This window comes from Xenopus tropicalis, chromosome 1 (assembly GCF_000004195.4).
Source record: "Xenopus tropicalis strain Nigerian chromosome 1, UCB_Xtro_10.0, whole genome shotgun sequence".
Taxonomy (NCBI): domain Eukaryota; kingdom Metazoa; phylum Chordata; class Amphibia; order Anura; family Pipidae; genus Xenopus; species Xenopus tropicalis.
Window position 1 is genome coordinate 114,223,566 of NC_030677.2, and position 25,612 is coordinate 114,249,177.

Genomic DNA, 25,612 nt, shown 5'->3' on the forward strand with positions numbered 1-25,612 from the left:
GCCTATAAGTGACCCACTGGAATAAGTGGTTCCAAGCAGGGGGAGTAGATATAAATAAACTATTCTAACAATTGTAAATAAAAAAAAAAAGGCTTAGGGCTGTGATACTACCACCACCCACCATGGATCTCTTCACATTAATGGGAAGAGCTAAGAGATAAGCACAGGCCTGTTTCTGGGCTCTTAACTGCTTCCCACTGACATCAAGGAAAAAAACAGTGTCTTGCCCAAGTCCTGCAGTCTGTGGCTGGTAGCATTTGTTTTGATCACCACCCCATGTAACACCTTAATGGCAAAAGTGTTCAGGTTACCACCTGTGAGAAAAAAAACTACGCAGAGCGTTACTACCCTCCTAGGTATTGGTGGATCAGCGCCTGAGCTCACAGTTCAGATATCACAGTATATGTTGTATGTGTGTGTACATGTGTTTTGATAAATATTTAATATATACAACTATAGATGGGAGATGAGGGGGAAGAGAAATGATGAAGTGTTTGAATGAACAAGAGCTGAGGAAAAAAAAAGCAGGGAAGCAGATATGTGGTTGTTGCCTATATTATGTGTGAGGTTGGATTCTCTTGTGAACACGCCTGGCCCTTTAACATTGTCAAACCAGGAAGGGCCAACACAGGGCCAGTAGGGAAGAGGGGGTTGTTTCCTCTCTGCAGTATGAACTAATTCACATAAGATCCTGAAATTGCTCTGAGCAGCAAGCAATGTTATTGAGATTGTGCCTTGAATACAGAAACTCTTCTTTGGGGATTGCTCTTTCCAGGCTTGGAAATTCCTTGTTGAGCTTACTGAATTGTTCATTTACCAAGATGTAAACTTAGTTTGGTCACTTGGCAGTAACAGGCATTACCTCTACTGGATATTGATAGAATACATCCATCAAGTGTAGTTATAGTGATACCATACTGTAGGAAAGGTTGGGGGAATGGTAATACTGAAATGGAAATTTTAAGTAATAGTCTGATGAGAATTTAACATTTTCTTTGAAATATACGCATATAAAATATGCGTTTTATAATTAGGAGATATTGAAAAACTAAGAAATGTCTAATTCAATGTTTTGTTAATTGGGTTCTAATGTGCTGATAATCAGGATATCGTTGTGGCTGAGCACCTAAAAAGAGTTAGTAGCAACAGTGTGTACTGAATTAAAAGTTTGTTCTTTGTATCTGTGTCGGATTCCTTGGGGTACTCAGGTTTTCCCCATATTCCAAAAACATACAGAATTGTTCCTGATTCAGTTAATCCAAAAGTGTGTATAGCAGGGGTCCCCAACCTTTCTTACCCGTGAGCCACAGTTAAATTAAGAAGACTTGGAGAGCAACACAAGCACCATAAAAGTTCATGGAGGTGCCAAATAAGGGCTGTGATTGGCTATTAGGCAGCCTCTATGCACACTATCAGCTTACAGGGGGCTTTATTTGGTAGGAAATCCTGTTTTTATTCAACCAAAACTTGCCCCCAAGTCAGGAATTCAAAAATAACTACCTGGTTTGGGGGCACTGAGAGCAACATCCAAGGGGTTGGGGAGCAACATGTTGCCCCTGAGCCACTGGTTGGGGATCACTGGTGTATAGTGTGTAAATGTGAATTGTAAGGTAACATATGTAATATGTCAGTGTTGTGTCTGTGTCTGAAGCCATAAGGAAGTGTTCATTACGTAAAAAGTGGTTTCAGTTAAGACAATAATATATTGGTATTAACTTAAAAATTTGAATTTTGAAAAACATTTTCAAAAGAAAGGCAGAAAGACATGAATGAATGATAGATTGATAGATAGAGAGATAGATGGATAGATTATAAAATCAGAATTGCAAAGCAGGAAATTAATTCAGACTGACATATCTATGTATATATCCTTATTCTGTGCTCACTTATTTATTGTGTCCACCCCTCCTTTGTTTTATACTTCCCTGCCCTTTCTGCTTCTCCCAGACCTTTATTGTTTTTTTTTATCTATTTTCACTACTCATATTGTGCCATCACCTAGGGAACTTTTCCTTGTATGTGATGCACCCTGGCAGCTACTGGAATTCTGCAGTAACCAATGTTGACTCCCAAGACTACACATTCAAGCAGAAAGGCTTTTGTGTATTCTTTCTGCTCACAGTGCATGCCTTTTTTTGCACACTCATATTGATTTCTTAGAATTGTGCTGATAAACAGGAGTTAACGTATAAGAGCAGAGCCACAAATTTTATCTCACAAAAGACTTTAAAGCCCTGTTGATAGATCATGGTGGTCATCAATTAACCAGGTTTTTTTTTTTTTATAGTTTAGACATAAACAAACTCTTCTCCTTTAAATATATCAATATTAGTCAACCATATACACTTTGGTACCACCTAATATTCTATAAAAGTAAAACAGTACAATAGTTTACAATTTGAATAGTGGGTTATTGTACTGTAAATTCTAATTATATTGGATATGTTTAGGTGGCTTGTTCTATTCATTTTTTTCAATGTATGGAGTAAAAAAATAAGAAACTACAGCAAATGTGTTTACTTTAGTCACTGCCTTAATCTCCCTGTGCCTCAGGCTGGATGTTCTACAGGACAAATGCATACTTTGGTTACTAGTTATTAGTACCTAAAACACTGCTTAAAATCAGTGGTTCGGTATAAATATAAAGCTGTTATTAGGATCTAGCATTGCTAGAAATAATAGTGTATGGATAAAAAATGAATTTGGTATTGGAGGATGGGAAATGAAGGGGGTTTTTTGTTGTTTTGCTTGCAATGCATTATCAAAATGTGGTGGTGGGTGCTTTGTAAGTTAAACAAATTGTGTTACACTTTTAAAATATTTTCAGTAAATGCATTTGAGATGTCCTGCTGTTGTTGGGCTATAACTGGCTTGTTATTTGTGCTGGGAGCTGATATCAAAAGCTGGTGACCAAAAGCCAGGGCATCCTTATTTTGCCACTTATTACACCCCACATATGAGCATTCCTGGGGGTTTCCTACCTCCAGCCTTGGACTGAACCAAAAGAAGTCAGGATCCCATAAGGGAAATCCATGTTAAAGGAACAGTAACACCAAAACATTAAAGAGCTTTAAAGTTATAAAAATATAATGCACTGTTGCCCTGCACTGGTAAAACTGGTGTGCTTGCTACAGTAACACTACTATAATTTATATAATAAGCTGCTGTGTAGCCACGGGGGCAGCCATTCAAGCTGGAAAAAAGGAAAAAAGGCACAGGTTACATAGCAGATAACAGATAAGTTCTGTAGAATACAATAGTGTTTTATCTGTTATCTGCTATGTGCCTGTGCCTTTTCTCCTTTGAATGGCTGCCTCCATGGCTACATAGCAGCTTATTTATATAAATTATAGTAGACTTTCTGAAGTAAACACACAACTTTTACCAGTGCAGGGCAGCAGCACATTATATTTTAGTTACATTTATACACTTTAATTTTTTGGTGTTACCATTAAAAGAAAGTCAATCCTTAAATCTTAGGTGGGGAGCAACTCTATTCTAGATCCTTTCCTTTGTATACTTTCCTCTTGGCTAGCTACTCATATGACAGAAGGAATTTGGAGCAAGGGTTGTAGGAGAATAGTTGTTAAAAATGCTTCAGATTAAAAAAAATTATAGTATGGTAAACCAAAATCTAAAACGCCACTTTTTGTAACACACTATTGTTGAAACATTCTTTTCTCTATACAGTACACTGGCATTTGTTAATTTATACCTAAATCAGGTTTTGTATACCTAAATCAGAATTGCAGCTTCACAGTGCCCCTTTCAGTATGACATTGTGGAACTGTTGCAGATGGTCTAGCATATAACATAAAAAGCCATTTCATATCTGTAGGACATTCCAGTTTGCAATATGGGGCACTCTTAAATAATTACTGTTATGTTATGGGGCTGTTACACTAATAGCTTTGTTGGCTGTAACACTCCAGCCATGTGTGTGCCATTTCTATATAAATATTTTAGGGAACTCTAAATATAAGGTTGTGGCAGTATCTCCTGGGATATTACCACAGCAATATAAAGCTTAGTGAGGGCCCAGCAGTTTTCCCCATGGTCAAAGCCATATGGATTCACGGGGGACACACAACACAGAGCTTCCCACAAATACTTGCTTCTCGCTAGAGAAATGATGACTCCCCATGTTTCTACCTTAATAGCCAGGGTTGAGCATCAACCATATAAGTACTAACTGCAAAGCAACCAATTGCCTCATTACTACTCTGGCAGACTCTAGTGCCACAGCAGTGCTAATGCAGCTAAACTCTAAATTAAGTTTGCATTATCAAATTTAAGCCATAATTTCTTCTCTAGCAATACAGTAATCATATAGCCTCTTACATTTGCAGTTGAACTTAGTCTGTACAGACATTCCACATTTTGTCTCACTTGTCAAGACACCTATATTGTAGAAGCTTGGACTACAAGCTTATCTTTTTAATATTTTAAACCCCGTTTTGTATTTTTTTTTTTCAGTTGTTTATCGTAACAGTGATCCCCAACTAGTAGCTTGTGAGCAACATGTTGCTCACCACCCACTTTGATACTGCTCCCAGTGGCCTCAAACTAAGGGGCTGATTTACTAATCCACGAATCCGAATCCCGAAAGGGAAAAAATCGGTTTGGAAACTAATATTTTGCGACTTTTTCGTATTTTTTGCGATTTTTTCGTCACCGTCGTGACTTTTTCGTAGCCATTACGTCTTGCGCGAATTTTCGCAACTTTTTAATAGCCATTATGACTTTCATGAATTGTCACGACTTTTGCATAGCCATTATGACTTTCATGAATTGTCACGACTTTTGCATAGCCATTATGACTTTCCTGAATTGTTGCGACTTTTGCATAGCCATTATGACTTTCCTGAATTGTCGCGACTTTTGCATAGCCATTATGACTTTCCTGAATTGTCGCGACTTTTGCATAGCCATTACGACTTTCGTGAATTGTCGCAACTTTTTCGTAGTGAGCGCTCGAAAAATTTGTGCCAATTCGCTAAAAAGTCGCAAAATACAGATCATTACGAAAAAAAATGCATTCAGATGCTTTTCGGACGTTCGTGAATTAGTAAATGTGCCCCTAGGTGTCCATTTTTGAATTTCTGGCTTGGAGGCAAGTCTTGGAAGCACAGAGACAGTTTTACTCCAAGCTGTTCCTCCTGCAGGCTAGCAGTCTGCATGGGGCTACCAAACAGCCAATTATAGTCCTTATTTAACATCCATAAAAACTGTTTTCATGCTTGTGTGGCTCACCAACACTGTTTACATCTGAGTGTGACTCACAAGTGACAAAGGTTGGGGATCCCTGTCATAGAGGATGACCCTTTAGCTAGGCACAATGTTTTCACCATTGTTTATAGAATACCTATTTTCAAACTCTGAATATCAAACTTGCCCATACTTTGTAACTGATATCATGGGGATGAAGCTAGCTAACAAAGGGTCCCCTTTGAAGAATGTTACTTCTGTACTTGTCATACCGGACCCTCATTGTTTCTATATAGCGTTTTATTAATGTGTCCTTAATGGAGGATGGCTGCTTATAAAAAATGCATGGTGAGAATGCATTTGGTCCTATATACACAGGGCCAAATAATTTGTTCTTATAGTTCCTCTATTAAATTAAAGATGCAGTGACTTCCCATTACCTACCGTAAGCTTTCATGGCACATCAGGTCACAGAGTACAAGCCACACAATAAGCACTAGCTGCCTGCATATATTATTGTAGGTTCAGACAGGAGAAACATTTGTAACATTAACTCAGATGCTGTTTTCAGAAAAACAGACCCCACTGGAACCTTAAAGTAGATAACTTCACTCCCCTATGATCCCAAGGAGAAGCAATTGCATTGCAGTGATTTTATATAAAGATGGGAAGTGGATTCAGGCAACATTTTAGTCAAAGGCGGCGTTAAAATGTATGGCCAAGCACAGACATTCACAATATTCAACTAGTTTTGTATAACTGATAATCGGCTACAACTTCAATAAAAAATGTGTCTTTTGCAGCATATTTTTTTACTTTACTTTGTGGTTTATTGCCAAATAAAAATCAGCCAGTGTGTAGGTAAAGGCAAGCTCTAAAGGATGAGCAACTGCAGCTTTTAACAGCAATTAAAGTCATTCAGGGAAAAGCCCCATAATTTTACTAAACAGCTTTATTTTTTACTAGCAACAGAGCCATGCCCTGTCTAATGTGCGTATGTAGTAGCGCATCAGTTGCATCAACTGCTCTGATTGCCATATGCATCTAAAAAGCAAATCAGTTATGATAAGGTTTTCAGTTAAGATAAGATTTTATTTTAAGTAAATACACACGTACAATTGCAATTGCATGTCAAGAAATGTGTGTGCAAATATATAATAGATTTAGTAGAAATATTTATTCGAAAATACATTTTTCACTAGCATGCTCCAGGATACAATCTGCTATGTATTGCCTTTGTGTTCCTGCATCTGCACTTGAATTACAAAACAATAAATATATAATCTTTAAAAATGGTTTTCCACCTTGCTGGCACAATAATGGCACAGTGTGAAATGTGTATTATCAATTGCGTTTACACTTAACTGGTCGCTGTAGTTTTTATACCATCATCGCATAGCGAAACACTTATTAAACAGTGGCAGCTTTCAAAACACACACAAGCATTTATTAAACATCAAATTATAGCCAGCAAAAAAAAAAAAAATAAGCCAGAAAAAAAGTCAATTTTGTGTTTCCTTTATCTCATAATTGCATTTGAAAACATCCTAAAATAGATTTAGAACTGTCACTATATATAATAAAAAGAAATTTAGAATTAATTGCCAGTAGATCACATGCAACAATCATTCAATATTTTCCATGTAAAAAAAAGAGACATACTAAATTAAAATTAATTTTAGATTTTATTTGGACAGCTCTTTTTTATACAACAAGATACATGTGTTTCTCCTAAGGGAAAAAATAGAATAAAAAAAAGTAGCAAGGAAACTGCAGGGATTCACTAAGATAACAGGAGCACTGCAGGACCTTGAATACAACCAGCCCTGAGTAATGAGGTGTATTTTTAAGGATCTCTCAAAGAGGGTTAGCAGAATGAATGGGAAGAGGTAGGGAGGGGGGAGACGGTTAACTTTGCTCTTGTCGTTTTCAATGGGACGCCCTGAACAGCTGTGAAAAGGGTCTCAGAGTTTTTCTCACGCCCAAAAGACATCTCACCCCGCTGAGGTCAGCCTGGCTCACATCACTAATATATACACAGCCTGTGTCCCATATCAGCGCCAGGCCACAGATTCATTTTATGCATATATGTTTAAAGATGAGTGACACTAATTTCTGCTCAACTGGAATCCTTTTATGGCAAGTGGCTTGTACCATCGGCATTGGTTTTTGCCTTTTATATTGAATGGATTTTACCCTTTGTCCTGAAATATGTTTTCAAAAAGGGGTTTCAAATTATTATGAATTTGCATTGTATTCATAAGTATTTCAAAATATTATGTTATTGTGCTTTACTATTTGGTAATACTACTGGTTCTGCCATTCGGCTACATATGCTTCCTTTAGTTTGGCCCCTTTAAAACAGTTCATGTATGAAGATCAGATGACCTACTAATGAGGGGGTAATAAACTAACCAACATTGTTTTTAAATTTAGCAGGAGGACTTTGTTAATTAACTCCAGACAACATCCATGTATACTGCCAGCAGATTTCCTTTATTGTACCCTTCTAATTATTCTCACTAATTATGATGATGGCCTATATGTACTGTAACATTTTGTTCCTTTTCAGCAATGATTGCCCCCTCCTTTCCACCCTGCTTGTAACATTCCGGCGCTTTTGTTTTTTCCCTCTCTTTAGGAAAACAGTGCAGGAACTTAATTACCATATGAAAGGCGTGACCTGTGGCCAGTCTGAGTGTTGATGAGGTCAAAATCTACTCGGCTGAAAAAAAACTGCTTCGGTTTTCATTCTGCACCTGATCTATGTGAGTGCTTATTGAATCAAAATTGTAATGCTATTTTAGGATTTGTTTTTATCTGCAAAGATAGCAGTTCTTAGCTTCACACCATTGGTGTACATTGTAGATTGAGACACTTTATCCCAGCCCCACTCCCATAGTTTTGAATTCATTCAAGTCATATTTTGCTCATTGCATGTAAAAGCCTTTCCAATTTGCTGGGCTGGATAAAAATTGGAAAGTTACATAACAGTCTTATTTTTTTTTAGTCTTTTTTTTTTCTTATTAATTTCAGTATAAGGTATTAATAGTAATGAATGAAACACAAACTATTATAATGCACCCAGGCCATAATGGTTAAGTAAATAAGGCATATTTTCTAATCCAATGTACCTAGCACAAAGAAGAAGGAAACTACATTGCAGCACTTGACAATATTCAGACATAAAAGAAGTAGGCATGATGTCTGAGTTGCCTTCAATGGAAGGCAATGTAGAAGTAGATAGTGGAAGACCAGTGTTTGCTCAGTGGCCGGAGTGTGTTCCCAGTGAAATACATAGTCAGCATTCACAAGCAAGTACTTATTCAGATCATTTAAAATCTTTAAACCCTAATAGGTATTAAATACCCATGTTAGCAAGGGATAGGGAAGTAAAAGTTTGAGAGTTTTCCTACAGTAAAAGTACCAAATTTTGATTTATGCTCTTTTTGCATAAAACCAATTTTTATTTTAGTGCAAAAAAAAAAATAATGGAATATTTCCTGTAGAAAATGTAAATATTAGAAATGAGATATTAGAAATGAGATATATATATATAAAATAGTCAAATAATTATGCAAAACACAACAAAGAAATAATAAATCTTGCTTGTAGTTTATCTGAAAACAGTAATTTTCCATTGCTCATATAGTTACAGAGCTATTGAGAGGTGTAGCTCCTGAGAATATCATGCTGTAGAGCACAGATGAGTTCAGTTTCTGACAGCATGGGTGACTCACGTCTATGAATGACAGTTTGGTTTCCTTACACCAGCACAATGGAGTTGATACAAATACATTTATAAAGACAGAATATAGAATATCATTATTATTATTTAGGTATATAGCACTGACATGTTATATAGTGCTTTTATATAAGCCAATTAAATTTCTTGTATGTATTCTTGCAAGTTACATGCAAGCATATAATTATACAAATACACACACTGTACATGTCAGCATTGACTTAGCAGGAAAAAAGGCCTGCCTGCTTTGAATTAGAAGTAATGTTACATCCCCAATTAACCCTGCTGAACTAAAATATTTGCGAGGACATTATTATTATACATTACACTTTTTTATGTACTTGTGTATGTATAAGAAAAAGAACTTTGCAGGCAACACAAATACATCAGGGGAAAAAGTAATGGAAGCAGGGGCTACCATTACAGTACCTTCTGAAAGTTATAAATCATAAAACTGCTACAAGGAAAGGTGTTGCCTTCCCACAGGACTTACATTCATGTACTGTTGCAGAATTACATACGGGAGAATATGATTAAGGCCCATGAGGAGGACAGAAAGATTGTGTTATATAACCTAAATATCCCATAGTAGTAGTTTCAACCATTAGATTTCAGAGCTGAAGGCATTTTAAAGCTTATTATACTAATACTATTTGTTGTAAGTGTACCTATTGCTACACTGGAACTACAGGAATTATGTGGTGTTTAGTTTGCTAATCAGTGGAATAAAGCTGTGCCTGCTCATACAGTGCACTGCATAGGCCACTTCCATGATCCATCTGCTGGCCAGAGTAATGCTTATAGATAAGTACAGTTTGGGCAACCAGAAAGCTGGCAAAATTGGCCAATATCTGCTCCTTTGGCTTACTGTCAAATTAAGCTGTTATAAACAATGACTGGATCATGCAGGGACCAATGCAGTACGTATTGCTAGCCACAGATATTGGTTATTATCTATGGGCTAATTTTTTAGTGTTACTTACTTTCACATGGGGAGGAAAATATATCCAAAAGTGGCAACACTCAATACACTTATGGCTGACGCCACATGGGTGTATTCTTGGCAAGCCGAAAAACGTTTGCAGAGAATACACCCCTCTACGCTAGATTTTCCCTACCTTGTGCCTGCACCCGAATGAATGAAATACGCTCGGGTGCAAGCACATGTAGCCGATATCCGCCAAAAAACATGAGACTGTATCTGAGGCGGATATCGGCTACATGTGCCTGCACTCGAGCGTATTCCATTCATTCGGGTGCAGGCACAGGTAGGAGCGTATGGGGTATTTTCGGCAAGCGATTTTCGGCTTGCTGAAAATATACGCCATACGCTCAGTGTGGCATCAGCCTAAAATAGATTTTCAATGATATTAACATCACAAAAACAGCAGAAACGGTATAGAAATTATTTTATATAAAAGGAAACAAGCTATCACTGCACACACTATATATGGCTGCATGTGCTTACTTGGATGACTAATAAATCACTAAAAATTATGGTGGTGACTAGTAGACTAATCTAAATTAAATATATTTTTAGATTTTATCTTTCAATCCCAACAAAGCATTGTTTTTATACACCACATATTACCATCTATTGGTACTTGTCATTTTAAATTCCAGTGCTAATAATTCTTATAATATGTTATTAGCATTGGAAATATGAGCCAATAAAAAGTCATTTTTCTTAAAAATTGGTTGATAGTCCAACATTTTTAAGAAACATTTAAATGACCCTTTAAAAATGAGAAAATATCAACATTTATTGAATCTAGGCCACAGTTGCTTTTTCTCATCAGTTTTGCTTTTTCAGTGTAGCCGATTCACTGAATCATTTTCATTAAAAATGACAAAGGGAATCGAAAAATGGGGTCTGGTGGCCCTTTTAATTTATTTCATTATTTTCTGATAAGATTTTACACGCAAATAACCAATTTGCCCCATATAAATAGGAACAATTGTTAAAATACACATTCAAATCTTGTGCTGAAAGCAATCCTGGATTAGGAATTCCTATATGTCCTTGTTTACAGGGGTGATCTGCTAGCCTGAACAGCAGCAATTCACTGTTGTACGGTTTTGTATTTATTTTGTGGTGTATATCAGTTTAGAATATATATATAGCAAATTATTTCTTGTTGGGTAACTTCTAGGTTACCCATTAGTAAATGAAATTCCTTGCCTTCCAGACCTGTCAAGATAGCAGTTATATCAAATAGATATATACCCCATAGTGATCCCTTATAATATGCCCCACTCTGAAAGTAATGTTAAAGTGAAAACATTATATACAATGAGACTTCATTTTCTGTCATATATTATTTCACAAAATTACTTTTCTGTAGCAGAAGTCCTAATGTTCGAATACGTTAACAACAATGGTTGTTATCGTATGTCTGTGTGTTCACAGAAATCAGTCAGTTCTCTGCCTGGCAACAAAAGAAATTTCAGGTCTTGACAACTGTGAAATATAAACAAAAGCCCAAAAGGCCGGCATGCCGTTTTTCAGCCTGCACAGTCATACAGATAGATAATCTCTGTAGTTAAAATAAATAAAGCCTGGGGCAAAATATTTTTTCCTGGTGTAGCTTTTTTTCCCAACAGGGCATCAATCTAAATTTTTCAGAGTTCATAGAATATACATTTTTGTCACAGTGTATGTCGATTACTGTGCCACAGTTCTCTGTATTCGATTCTTTAAGTAAGTCTGTCAGTCAGGTCTGCATCTTTCCTTTGTCTTGTGCAGTATATAATTTCCAGTCATTGCAAGCCAGGGGTTATGTTAAAACTCTTAATGATTTTAGATAGCAATGGAATGAAATATAAAGAGCAAAATCATCTGTAACTTTGTAACTCTGAACACAGTTGAAAGGATGTAGAGAAAGCCTCAATATTTGAATTTATGAGGAGCTATCACCATTTTTTATAATCTAATTATGATGTAATTATTGTAGTCACATTACAGATGTGTTTAGTATGTACAAAAGAACCAGCCAGTTGCTAATGAAATTTCCACATTTCACATTTTTCTGTTATCCCTTGGTTACTCTCCAAGTCCTGAAATTCAGCAATTATTGACCCAGCTCTTGCAGGACCTACTCTGTAAGGTATCAGGATTTTATTAGTTAAGAATAATAATAATAATAATAATAATAATAAAAACTGCCAGTTGGGTAATATAGCTTATATAAATGTTTTATGCTATAGTTATTGCTAATTGTAAAGTGACCAATTCATATTTGCATTCAAAGTTTCAACTGAAATAAAGAAATAAATCAGAACTGGAAAAAATGCATTTTTACCCTTTAATGGCCAAATATATCACAACATGTTTCAGGTGTTAACCCTCTTTCCAGTAATATCACACTAACATCATGACATCTGAGTCTGAGCCCAAGAAACTTTACTTCTACTGAACTTTTTTGTTACTTATGTATGCAGTCTCTCAGTTTTTGGTTATAGATAGAGGGACTGTTTGAAGAAGGGTTTTACTATATTTATTTTAGGATATTTAAATCTTATTGATTACTATGTAGAGATCCATTTACTGATATAGGTGGTAACCTGGCCCTCGATAATACATTATGTCCATTTTATTTGCACCTGAGTGATGGAACTGAACATAACCAGCCATTATGAGGGACCATTATCACCTTTGGTCTTTTGGAGAATACCTTGATGTAGTTGAAAAATATGGGAACACCCATTTACATGCAGATATGCAGAGAAAAGATAACCTGTGCATGCAGTGCAGTTTTTATGTTGCAGTGGATAGGCATCCTCTTTATTGCAGGTCATTTGTGACCGACACATACAGTATATACAGCCTTGCAGAACAAGCCAATCAATAAAACACATTAAAAAGTATTCACAAAACCATGCGTCAGCAGCTTATACTAAGGTAAACTTAAACGGTGAGGTTCATCTCATTCCCATTTCTATACAGAATCTTCACCAGATTCTAGGGACTTACATATGAATATGAAAGTGTTCCTTTTCTCCCCCATTTCATATAAACTGTGTGGGCAGCAATAGAAAGAAATTGCAATCTATATTTTGAAAGTCCAGTGGTATAGAATAATAAGAGGTTCTGTTTTCCCACCTCCTGTTCTGATTTGTTATACAAACATGAGTCTCATTCTCTGTTTAGAGAAGATGGAACACAATACATGTCTATTATATAATGAGGGAGAGAAAAAGATTGGGACGGAGCCATTTTGTTCACCCAACACATACAGCACTCTCTCATTGTGTCTGCTCAATCCAACTATGAATGGTATTATTGTGTCTGAGATTCTATTCATACTTCTCCCCACAAACCCCCATCCCCCCACTCCTCCCTCTGCTGCCTCTCCTAGCCCCCCTCACTAGGCTCCTTGTGGCTCAGCCGGACTGCATGGATAAATTAATATGAATTTGAAAAGGGACTTGTTTTCTAGTGACATGTCCTCCTCACTTTCTCACGATAAGGGTTGTCGGGGGGGGGCAGAATGTATTGGTGGAGAAGAGGTGGGGACTAAGCGTTCTAACAACGTCTGTTGCAGATGAAATGTTTTCAGGCCTGGTTTGGTATACATATTATCATAAGAGAATTGGTCCAGCTGGTATCTGAGGCCCTACAAAAACACAACATGCTGATGGTAACATTGTTATACTGTTGGCAAGACAAATTTATCAGTTATGCGAAGCAAGGCTTTGTGGGGGCTGGGGCATAACTAGGATCACAGGATCATAAGTCATCTGCTGATGCTGTGGGAATAAGAATATCTCTTATCAGCTATAGCATCTCGAGCGTAACATAGAAATAACCATGCCTTTAATGTAATTAGACACAAAAGGTAAATAATTTTGTTAAAAAGTTTGAAACTGTAAAATCCTATATACATTTATAGAGAAAGGTTAAATGTATTACTAGAACAGATATATTAAGAAGTCAGAGGAATTTCAGGACTAGTTTATATTGGGTGATAGAAATTATAAAGACAAGTTATGTGGAACAGTAGGAGCAGTTATTAAAATTGGTTTTATGGAGCAGTAAGAGGATAAACAGATGCACAAGGAGTTAAAGTGTGAGGTAATAATTATAGAGAGGTTTCATGGGAATGTGAGGAATAATAGAAGAACAGTTTATATGGAAGAAAAGATATCAATAACAGGAGTTATAGAGTGGTTACATGAACTAGTAGGTTTTAAATATGACTATATGAAACTACAGTGGCAGCTATAGAGAAGACTATATATGAAAAAAACAAGAGGCTGCAAACACAGGATTTGATAAAAACATGCCTGACAGGGACCATGACCTAGGTCTCATGTTTATTGCCCCAGAGCCTATATGTCTGTCTGCACAAAATTCAACCAGTTGCCAATGCCAGTATGACCTGCTGTATTCAAATCCCTCAGTGGTTGCTTTGTAGCACTTTAAGTAGAGGGCTCTTTTTACCTTAAAAGCCTCTTGTTCCTAATCTGGTGTTGAGACGGACATAGAGACGGACGGACCTCTTTCGTATGTAAAAAACAAGATAAGACATGCATGATACATAGATGCATTTCATCACAGGGAAACCACTGTAGTTTATTGTGTCAAACAGAATACACAGCATTTCCAGAGGTTTCCCGATGTTGAATTGCATCCATGTGCCATTTTTGCCTTATCATAAACATCACACTGCAGTTACAGCCAATAAACCAAGTACTGCAGAACATGTGTCACACAGTTGCTTGGCTCAGTCGTATAAACCCTACTGTTGGCTGTTTACCAATTCTGGCATCTTGCAGTAAATTGTTAAAATGGGCAATTCACTAGACAGGTTTATATGGACTTCAGAAAACAAATCTGCCATAACATGCAAAGTATCATCAAAAATGACTGCAAGTTCCTCTTTAACAATATTGTGCAATATTTAAATCAAACTTAGGGCAGAGACTGATTCCAATGATATATACTCTCTATAAAGAACTGCAGAATATGTTGGTGCTTTATTAAATAAAGCATACCAATAATACTACTACTAACAATATTAAAGACATGAAAGTGTATGCAACATCATGCCCTACTGCAATATCTGCTGTCCAGGGTGCTGAAGAGCATATGCTGCTGCACTTGTTTTCATCTCCATCTAAACACATTCTACTACTGAAAATCCTCCTTATCCTTAGGAAATAAGGAATAGAGAATGTAATGCTGGTTTAGGATCTATTATCCAGAATTCTTGGGCCTGTGGGCCATTATTTAAATATTAAATAAACCCAATAAGTTATTTTGCCTCCAATATGGATCCATGTAACTTAGTTACCATCAAGTATATCAAGTACTGTTTTATTATTCAAGGGATAAAGAAAAGCATTTATTATAACCAAAATTAGAATTATCTGCTTAAAATGAACTCTATAGGAGAGCGCCTTCCTGCAACTCAAAGGTTTCTGGATAATGGGTTTCCAGAAAAGGGATCCCATTTCTGTATCATAAATCCATGGTTGCTTAAGCAAAGGTTTAGAAAAACTCTCACAGGGGGGGCTGAAATGTGAGCACATACTCCCCTAAATAATTGCTTGCGTTAATTTAAATGTGAGGATGATTTATTATTTAGTCATATATATTTATTGTGCATATTGAATTCACCTTTGAATTAACATTTTACATGTAGTGCCACCTATTATGAGCAGCTTCTCCTCAGAAAGCATCAGTCACTCTGCCTTTGGATAAGCATGGATGGTGTCATAGATTTTTTTATTTTTTTTTTAATTTTAGGTGGAAAAGAATTTAAGACAGAATAATAATCGGAAAACATTTTAAATTCAATGACAAAGAGAAGAACATTACAGAAAAATCTGCTGCCATCACAAGAATCCCATAAATGCCTGCCAAGAAACAGTAAGCAAGGATTAACAAAAATGACATTAAGAAGAGGCCAAAGAGTGTCATTAACAAAAAGAAAATAAGAAGAGGCCAAAGAGAATCTTTTGATAGAATTATGCCAAATTTAGATAATATAGCTGAAAATTGCTGCCTGCCTGGGCACTGGCCAAAGGGTTATTATGACCACTTAGGTATTATGGGTGATCACTTTGGACTTCATAGGCAAGCAGACTGGACCTGACATATATGAACACAGGCCAAGGGAGCTGAACTTTTTTCACATTGATGGCCCTTTTGTTAAGCCACCAAAAAGGTAGGGAAATTGTTTTATTTGATTTTTGTTTTTAATAAGCAGATTCAAGCTAAACATAACTGAAAGTGGCCAGTCACTATTTATACAGTCATCTCAGCTTGTGCCACCATATTCATACTCTTATTATCGCATCTGGTCATACTGCCTTTGAAGGGGTCAGGGGATGCAGAAATTAGCCGATTGGGGCTTGTGTTGGTAAAGTTAATAGTATTATTTAAGAAACATTTTTCTTTATGAATAATAATACATTCTTACTTTACAGGTGTGTACATTTTTGTGTATCATTTTGGCAGGACACTGCTAGGGGATTAACTGGGAGTGTACAGATAACTGGTCCATTGTGTTGGACAGCTCTGCTATAAATTGTGTTAGCTAGGCAGCAGACTAGAATAAAATTAACCGTGTTCACTCTGCTCCATCCATAGAACTTGTCTGAGCCAGTGAATGGATTGTGTCAGGCCTTCCAGAAGCTAAACTGACAAACTCAGAAAGGCAGGAAGGAGCACTGTGCTATCATACAGCCTGTAATACTCTGGATTCTGCTGCCCCTAGCTCATCCACAGCAGATATTTGGTGCCACAGAAAGAACTGCTAACATAGCCCCAAGCTATTTACTGTGCCTGCTTCAAACTGAAGATTTTTTTTTTCTTTGGAAAACAGTATCTGTTTGATTTATAAAATTCCACTATACATCTATATTGCACTTTAAGCTATCCATAATAATGGACAAATTGCCTTTTATATCTAGCTGCTTCTAGAAGCAAGGCCACATTTACACAACACCTGCAACCTGCACAGTGATCTCACACAAGGGTAACGTGAGGGGGGTACAAGTGCCTTGTCCCCAGGTTCGAACTAGGATTCAATATAGGCCCTGGCATTTCAGGTACACAGAGGCCCAAACAGCCCCCAACAGCCCAATAAATAGTGACTGTCTGTGGCATCTTGCAGCAGCCCCTTTGGCATTTGCCAGAATTCACAAATTGCCAGTCTGGACCTGCTTGTTCCCCTCTGTATATTGTCTCCCCTAACTGCAAATTAAAAACTTTTGCATGCAGTCCTATTCCCTTGTATAATTAATTTGATTTTTGATTAGTGTTAGTTACATTTTATTTTACATTTTTATTTCTGTGTATACAGGGAAAACCAGAGGGAAACAAAAAGACAACTGTATACTTTAAAAAAAGACCCAGCCCCCAGAAGAATGAAAGACTGTAATTACCAATAATATCCAAAAAATAACACAGAATTTGATCATTTAGTTGCACAGGAAAATAGCAAATAAAATACATCATTTGCAAACAGTGCACTATATAGACACTATCTTTTGAACAAAGACCTAAGCATACTGATTTAAGGGATTTGGGGGTTATGTAATAGCCCAAGAGCAGCAACCCATAGCAACCAATCAGAAGGTAGCATTTACTGGTCACCTGTTTAGAAGCAAACACTTTATTTGTTGCTATGAGTTACTGCACCTGGTCAAACTTATGGGGTTATGTAATAAAAAGCACTAAGTTTGCCCAGGAGTAGTAACCCAAAGCAACCAATAAGCAAGTAGAATTTACTGGTGACCTGTTTAAAAGCAAAGATTTTACAGGTTGCTGTTACCTTCTACTAATGGGTAAACTTAGTACATTTTATTACATAAGGGGGTTAGTGCCTTTTATTACATATGGGGGGTAAATGCATAATTATTAAATAAGGCTTGACCAGGATGATTATAGCGTAACTTGATTAAGGAGATTCCATTTTATTCTGTTTTGTCTTGGATTTTACTATATGAAACTTAGAACAAATCTAATGATTTTTTTCTTGTCATAGTCTGTTGGCATAAGGTGAAAAAATGAGTAGGCCACAAGAAGAAGGTAATAGGGTTTACAGAGAATGGAACAATACAAAATATTGAGGATTTGTTTTCTGATATCAGAGATTGAGCTAATAAAATGGCCGATCTACAAAATGGAGGCAGTGTCAGAACAGAGACTTTCTCTTCATCCCATGCTGCCTTCGTGTTATTTATTCAAATCGGGCTAATTAGATTTGAATATGATAATTAGCATGTCCTTCCCCAATTTTTGTTGTGCAGCAGGCGTCATGTCATAATGATTCCCCTTATGCAGCACAGAACCAGGAAAGGTTCTCTTTAGTGCAGGCATGGAATCCTTTAACTAAAAACCTTTCATAGTGAGAGTTGAGAAAAATAAAAAAAATGCATAATCTATTAAAAAGAAAAAAAAATGTTAATTTCAGTTGTCCAGATGTCTTGTATTTGGTTCTAAATCTTGCAAAAACAAAATCCTGGATTCTGCATATCCCAATATAAATGTTGTGGTCACATTCACATTTCTCCATGAAATTTGAATGCGATATGCTGTATTTTCCATCAGACTAAATATAGCAGAAAAGTTGACTTTGTCAGTGTATCCATTCTCTCCTGATTTGCAGAGGACTGCTTTTGGACACTATGATGTTTTCCTGGTCCACGGATTTCCCCCCTCCTGTGTTCCCTGTAGAGAGCTTTCTCAAAGATTACCCCTCTTCAAATAACACCCCAGTAAACTTCCACTATGCTCAAAATTGCCCCCTCAAGGGGACAGCTGGAGATTTTTCTCTGCAAGCCCAAAAGCCCCCTCTATGCCCACAGCCTGATAGCTCACAGCCTGACCTAGAAAACTACTGGATCCTGTTTAGCACAGTATGAATTCCGCAGATACTGGGGACTCTGTGCACAATTTTTTGAAGATTATGAGAATACAAAAAAGATATATCGCTGCTGCAAAAACATATTGGGCCAAGGTATTTAACAATGTATTATGGGTTATTGAATAAACAATAGAATATTATTCCGGGACTCACATAGATGAGGATTTTTAAAATAGGGTCTGTATTTTGGTGAAGTCAAGCCATAGTTGTGATAATCTTGAAATTAGTAGGATAGTTTGATTATCTAAAAGCTTTTTGTAACACAAAAATAATCATAAGTGATCTTATGTGCTTCTGTGTAACTGTGTATGTCTGTGGTGTTTAGAGGAAAGAGGCAGGTATACATAGTTTATTCGCTTGAGCATTTCATTCAATCAGATCTCATTCTTACCTTGCAACCCGAATGAAAATAATAGCATAGCAATCCAAGGGAGTGTTCCATTTTTATTTACAAGGGTGTTTATACTGTGGGATTACTATGTTGCTTTCTGCACCCACCTTTTAAAGCAGCATGCAGTTTTTCTTGTAAGCAGCTTTTAACAATTCCCTGTGGAAAACAAACATTGAATGGAATTGGGGAAAAAAATGATGCTGCATTTCCTTTCATTTTCACTGACAAAATCACCCATGTGAATATGAATTGCCCTGAATATGCCCTATGGAACATAGAAGCAATTTGTGAGCAGCACAAACATGATACATACAGATAATAATACAATTGCATTACCTCTTTCATAATGTTCTGCATTGTATTAGGGTACTACAGAAGCCTTTAATTCAAAAATACCCGTAGGGTGGTCTTCTAGCAGAATCTAAACTCTAAAAATTATAGAACAGAATTCATAGACTGAATTCAAGAATTATCTTTTGGTTTTGAAACATTTTGGTATTCAGTCCAATAAAAATTTTCAGTTATCTCAAAAGGCCCTTTAATTATTTAATTCTCCCTCTGTTTGTATTTTTGGGTACTTTTTAAGTCCTTTATTAAACTATTTGCTTCCAGTATTATCCACTATACAACTTTAATACATAATAGTATTACTGATTTTTCTAGCTGCATTATAGTGTTTAATTGAATAGATAGAAGAACATGATGTCCCTCTCTAATTGCAGACTCTTCCTTTTCTACAGGGGACTATAGTTTGTTGGGGTTTCTCACAGTCCACAGTTCAACTTGAAGGCACAATGTTTTGAAAGATAGGAAGTAGAGTGTAGAGTAGGGTATTGCAGATGATTACCTAAAAAGTGCCTCATCTTTTACAGCAATATGGTCAAAACAAATGTTATAAGAACTTTAGGGAGAACGAAAGCCGAGTATAACCTGTATTAGCCTTCCTTGTCCCCTCAAGCCTGGATCATGCTCAGTGTCGGAGCATAAAAAATGAAATCAAGCCAGATGGCAACAACCAACCTTGCTGTGCATCTTTGGAACAGAAAGGGATAATGGGGTTGTATTATAGGGAAAGGGGGTGTGAGGTTTGTGGGGGGGGCTGTTCAGTTATATATGTTTACTTGGCTTTCTTTCTCCTTTAAAGACAATAAATTTAGATGAGCAAACAAAACAATAATAATTATAGAAAAATGACAACTTGCCAGTAGGACAATAACTGTTTGCTGATTTATTTAATTAACTGACACACAAGCAGTAACCAGTATTAACACAGTTTTTGTTAGCAAATGGTCCATATAAGGTCTGTTGCCTAAGCTACATAATTACTTACTTTTAGAAAAAAAAATAAACCACGTGAATAGCTTACACCAAATGTGCATGAATCTCAGAAAACCCACTGAGTATTTTACACTAAAAAATCTAGGAATAACAAGGTATCAGACAACTATTAAAGCCTGTAGGATAAAGTTATTTCAGTTTCCTCCTGTAAGCACCTGCAGTGTTTATTTTTCTTAATATTTAGGGGACCTTTGTATACAAACACACGTATATAGGGGCCTGGGATCTTATAACACAATGATGTCAAACTTGTTATATATAGGTCCAATTAATTCTCATATAGCATGTTTAAAAGCCATATTATATAAAAATGATAATGTCATATAGAAGTCTATAGAAAATAATTATATAAAAATCTTGTAAGTAACCTTGACTATCATTTCTACTGGCTGAGCTAGTATGATATAAAGGGCAGACATACTGTATACTGCTTTCAGCTTTTACAGCTTTAAAATTAATAAAATAAAATATATGTATATTAGAAACTTGTTTAGAATTGAATTTGCTTATATTAGTTCCCCTATAACTTGAGCTGTTATTTACAAAATGACTGAACCCAGTATTGGCTCCTGACATACCAGTTTCATGATCAGGATTCTGCTGGTGGGGTGGTGGAAAGTTTTGTGCACATAAAGGAATTTAACTCTTCTGTGGGAAACTAAAGATGGTTATGGGAGTCAAAAGTTCTTAGCAGTATTTTGATGGCTGATGAATGGTGGTGCTAATAATTCAGAGGAGTCTGAAGGTCCTTCGGGGATATAAAGATACTAAGGTGAGTTTGACTGAGCCAAGTTGCGATCTAATGATGTAAGGGAGTAAATGGTATGATGTTGCTGAATGCGATATGATTCTGCTAATGAAAGGGAATTTGAAGGAGGAATACTTTTGCAGCAGTATTCTCCACTGACTAGTTTGTCTGCTGAAAGGAACAGAACCTTTGATATATTCCTAAACTCAGAGTGTGCACATCACAATCTTATAGGCTTTTTGAGTCAAGATGGGTGCAGCACACACCCTATAGCTATGCACCAAGCAGCTCTTTCGCTTTGGCTTTTGACTTACTTGATCAGAGTTCAGAAGAAGGTATCAATGCAACAAACTGATGCAAGGATTACATAGCTCATGTGAAGCTTGAGAGCCTTATTAACCTTTAGTATGCTCCTACACTAATACTAGGGTGCTATTATATCATTATGTAGAATAAAGCAAAATATACAAACTGTTTTAGTCTACAGAGGCCTGTTAAGTGCACTTGACAATGGGCTGATTTACTAACAAAGGGGGTGAGCCAAAATGCTAGGAACACTACAGTGACTTTAATAACGTTAAATTTGCCAAATTTAGACTTGCACATGTGTATTAGAGTAAGTCTTTGCTAGGGGCACCTGAGAAAGATAAGTATAATAGTGGCATGGCATTCCTTTTTTAATAGGTGGATATTGTCCTAAAGGTGCAACAGCACAGGAAAAAAAATGATTGAATTTATGGTGGAGTGCAGTAAGCCATAGCAACCAATCAGATTTTTAATATAATTTTCTAAGATGTAGTAGACTAATTAAAACTAATTGCTAATTAGTTGCTCTGGGCACATTCAGTAGCTCAATTTAGCACCTATGTTAGTAAATATAAATTGTAATTAATAGTAAATCATAGCCACAATATCTATACACAGTCACTGTAGAGAAACACTACCAGATGGCAAACCATTGCTCACAGTAAATACATAAAATATATATCAGTATTGGGTATGATCCAGTGTATAGTAAGAAAACATTTCCAGTTACCAATAACCAGTTATTGGTATTTGCACGTTTATGTTCTGAATGCAATGCCATGTTTCTGGCCTTTTAATTTTCTCATCTGCCAAGAAGTCTACAATAAAAGGAAAAACATAAGCATAATTAATGTTTCGTTTGATGTTATCATTTGTTCTGCAGAAAGCAAAATTGAGCATTATATTGGTTAAGTTCTTTTCACTAGACAACTATTTGGATGTTTAAAATGCCCAGTGGGAGCAATGATCACAGAGCAGTTATCTCAGCTGAGCAATACATCAGTCTCTTTTGAGAATCAATTGCTGGCTAAACAAAGCGAGAGTGTCAGATACTATTTTACTTTGAAGTCTATGTGGGAAGCACACAACACAGATAATTTTTGTGGCTCTTTCTGTAGCACAGTGGCACAATGTCTTCTTTGACTGGCTTTTGGCAACCCCCACTCCACAAAAATCACTCAAGGAATGGGGTCAGCTGCTCTTCACACAACCAGTAGCTTCAGCTAAACACTGCTGTGGGCTCTGCTGTAATGCTGGCTATGCACATATCAATAAAAATGTACCAAATGAATGTGCTTCGGGCATAGGAATGCCGCTTACCCAGTTTTAACCCAGGTCAAAACTGCCTGTCCTTTTTTTCATATTGGGAAAACCAGAAAAAAGGACTCTATTAGACTGACACGCTATCACTAATCACAACATCATAGCCTCCTCCCCTGACATCACTGAACCAACCCCTGATGTCACTGTTTAAGAATGTGTCACACCTAGACACATTCTTAAACATATATTATGTCAATTAACATGACTGATTTTTAAAATATAATCACAAATGACACATTACTTTAGTCAGTTGACAATGTTGCAATGTTATCTAAATTATACACTTTATAACTGTCATGTTAAATACATAAATCCATGCAACAAATCTCCCCTGGTTCTTAAATTCCCTGCACAGCCTAATTAAAATTTCAGAAGTTTTTTTTAATGTCAGCAGTCATAGTGTAATAGTGTAATAGCTATATTGTGATTATATAGTGGTGAACAATACTGAATAAAGAGACTACAATTATCTGACTAGAAAATGAGGGAAAACTAGATCATTATTATACTGGGTTTGAAATGGTTAGATGACTGATCAAATTATGTAGTTTCAAGTAATAATATACCACATTCATAAGTGGGGGTAACTTTTGCTACACTTCTGTACACATTCAGTAAAATTGATGTAAAACCATTTATTCTGCACATACAGTGTATAGCATAATTATCTGCATATTCAGATGTAAGGGGTAATTCTATATCCTTTACTTAGATTTGATAAAAGGATATATTCAATGATTTTGTGCCCCCAGTGGCAAAGCAATGGCAGAAAGTTAGTTTAGCTTAAACAAGAGATGATTTTGAATAAATGCCTTTTAAGGCACAAGAGTGTACATATTTTACTCTGCAGCAGAAACCAATATAACTTGTATAGTCATAGGAAAATGTTATTGTACAGCAACAGTGGAGATTGATGGGGCCAAAAGGAGTAAACATATTTTAAAAAAGGGTGAATATATGAGTAGGAGACTTACAGGGAAGTTATGGAAGATGAAGTGTTAGTGCCAACTCTATGATAAAAAGGTGAATCGATTATTGTGGTATCTTGGCTTACACAGTGGCTCCCAGACTTTTTCTGCATGTGGAACCATTTATATCCACACCTTGCAGAGCAGCACCAATAAAGACACATAAACCAACATACTGAAATAATTAAAAACAAAATATCATACTATCAATATAGATCTAGCTCTGTAGACTTGAGGCTGTGTCGCTCTTTTTATTTTATATTACCATTCCATCATAGTACAGAAATAGAAGGCCAAAAGACTGCATGTGCCTTGGGGGTGTTGCTGGTTCTGATGAGCTGCTCCTACATTGACATGATCAGTCGATCACACCCTTGAGGGTACTGGCACATAGGAGATTAGTCGCTCCCGATAAATCTTCCCCATCGTGGGTGACTAATTTCCCAGAAATGTTCTCCCACTGGCAATAGTGCAAATCACCGGTGGGAAAACATATACACTCTTCGTTTTTTCAAAATCACCCAAAGTCGCCATGTTAGAAATAGTAATACACAGCCCAACTTTCTCCAGTATCAGACTAATTGATCTTTAGCCCAAATGGATTTATATTGTATGAGGTGGTACACATTATATGGCCCCCTTTCCATTGTGCCCTTCTGTTAATGCACCATGCATTGATAGATATGGTGTATCTGCAGATTAGATTTTTAAACATACCCCAAACTAACCAATACCCATCTTACATGATTATCATTTGGGGTTCCATCATACAGTCACCAACAATAATTTTAGACCATTTTATTGCTATTTGTATGGCCAGGAAACTAAGAAAGAAAAAAATGTGTTATATGGAAGAATTGCAGATGCAAAAGTACAGACTATAAGTAGCAACAAGGTGGTGTTATAAAGTATAAATACATATATATTATATAACAGCATTATAGATAGCTGTTCTGCAAACCTTGCATTTATATTTAAACTAAATAAGCAGTCATTTAAAATGGCAGTATGAAGAGATAGTGTCAGTTTTCCACGGGCAGTTAAATATTGGATTTATTCAGATAAAATAACTCCAGTACTGTAATTTTATATCTGCCATTCCCAGGCCCATAAATAATATTCATAGAAAGAGTTTTGCAGGCACAGATGTGAGTGACGGATGTGAGTGAATGTGGTTGTCGGTATCTAGCCAGACATCCATCTGCGCTGTAAGGAAGTGAAGGACACCCTAGGGGTGGCCAATGGGGTTAGAGGTCACAATTACTTTGATGTTGGGAATAACTAATAAGCTGCTATTGCCAGTAAGAAAGGAGTACATTGCACACAGTTGAAATAACCTGCAATAATGTATTTCCTGCAGCAGCCTAGGAAAATGGCAAGTAATAATCAAAGTGTTTGAATTCCATAACAGAAATCATCTAATATCTTTGTATTTTTTATCTGCTTATTGGCTTATAATTTACATGATATCTCTATTACAGGTACTAAAAATTTTAGTTATATATATAAACCAGCGCTACCATGTATTTAATAAGAAATTTGTTCTTAATCTTTAGGAGTATGATTATACTCATAATCCTATGATAATTCTGCAGACAAAGTAATATTCATTTATAGATATTTTTGTGGGCTGACAATCCTACACATAGCGAACACATAATAATTACACATTTGTATATGGTTATAACCCAATAAAAAGAAAGCAGG

At 36.3% G+C, this 25,612-nt stretch overlaps 1 long non-coding RNA gene across 3 annotated transcripts in view; it reads left to right on the top strand.

Annotated features, from left to right (window-relative positions):
* LOC101731124 overlaps positions 1–25,612 on the top strand; it is a 62,942-nt gene that overhangs the window by 31,127 nt on the left and 6,203 nt on the right. For all 3 annotated transcript variants that reach the window (XR_208222.4, XR_001169375.3, XR_001169374.3), the window contains exons 2-3: positions 7,850–7,976; positions 15,705–16,125. This is a non-coding gene — a long non-coding RNA (uncharacterized LOC101731124). The remainder of the gene's footprint in view (positions 1–7,849; positions 7,977–15,704; positions 16,126–25,612) is intronic.